The sequence below is a fragment of the Gavialis gangeticus genome, unplaced genomic scaffold (assembly GCF_001723915.1).
Source record: "Gavialis gangeticus isolate Ggan-Ray unplaced genomic scaffold, GavGan_comp1, whole genome shotgun sequence".
Classification (NCBI taxonomy): domain Eukaryota; kingdom Metazoa; phylum Chordata; order Crocodylia; family Gavialidae; genus Gavialis; species Gavialis gangeticus.
The window spans coordinates 16,688,210-16,689,341 of NW_017729022.1; the positions used below are offsets into that span (position 1 = coordinate 16,688,210).

A 1,132-nucleotide genomic window follows, 5' to 3' on the forward strand; every position below is an offset into this window, starting at 1 on the left:
TGTTTTGTGTGGGGGGCTGGAGGGGAAGAGACTAAGAACTGCTGTGGTCAGGAACCTGATCACTTTTTAACTTGATAGAAGTAGGTGCCATAACTGCTGGGATTTGTCACAGGTCTGTCATAGATCTAACAAGATTTAATTAATTGGCATGTTAGTTCTAGCAGGTGTGAAGGCATGTAGGATCTCTAGTAATTTGTGCAACTTTTCTTAGGGTTATGACAGTAAAGGCAGTGAATTATTTTCCACTTTAAAAATTCTCTATTCCAGTATACAAATCATTAACAAACATATTGAACAGCACTAGACCGAGGACAAACCACCGTGGAACTCAACTTGAAACCTCCTGCTATTACAGCCTAGATCCATTTGTATCCAACATAGATTCATTTGTAATTACTCTTTGCTTATGGCTATTGAGCTGGTTTTACGTCCATCTCGTAGTTGTTTGGCCCATGTTTCTCAAATCTGTTCACCAGAAAGTCAAGTGTGACTTGTGGCAAAAGTTCTTATGTGCTCTTGAAGAAAGTGCCCAGGAACTCAAACGAATGCCACAGCTCATTAGATATCGGATTTACCCAAAGAACCTTGACAGCTCATTAGGGCATTTGAAAGAGGCCATGAAAACGTAGCAAGATTTTTAACCTCATGTTCTGAAGATGCCTGAATGCTCTTAAAGGAAGGAGCAAAAAAGAAAGGATTCTTGGAAAAGGAAGGGCTCTCTCCCCCCGAAAGCATAAAAAATTCTGAGTTATTCAGAGTTATAACAACTTCACAATCTTTAATTCCAGGGATTTAGTTTTAGCCATAAAAGCTAGACTACAGAAGGCTAGGCATAACGCCCAATTCTTTAGCAAAAAGGTATAATAAAGCAACTACCAAACAAACCACACAAATTAAAAACTACACTGGTTATCTCAATACTTATCTGAAGCACATATTGTATCACGAGAGTCTAAAGTGTCTAGTCTCACTGTTCTGAGCATTAAAGAAGGAACTGAAAGACTGCTGGACCAATGCCACACTTCATAATCTTGGGCATAGAGAAAGAGGCACAAGAATGTCTAGAGTTAGGGACAGCTCTAATAGCTCCCCCCCACCCCCACACACAATCTTAGGCATGCACTCATCAAAA

The 1,132-nt window shown here is 39.8% G+C and overlaps 1 protein-coding gene and 1 long non-coding RNA gene across 2 annotated transcripts in view; both read right to left on the bottom strand.

Moving 5' to 3' along the window:
* Positions 1-1,132, bottom strand: part of RPAP3 (RNA polymerase II associated protein 3) — a 51,941-nt gene that overhangs the window by 35,398 nt on the left and 15,411 nt on the right. The window lies entirely within an intron of this gene.
* The window catches only part of LOC109295673, a 497-nt gene continuing 123 nt past the window's right edge, over positions 759-1,132 (bottom strand). Inside the window, exon 2 of the long non-coding RNA XR_002096812.1 lies at positions 759-1,086. This is a non-coding gene — a long non-coding RNA (uncharacterized LOC109295673). The remainder of the gene's footprint in view (positions 1,087-1,132) is intronic.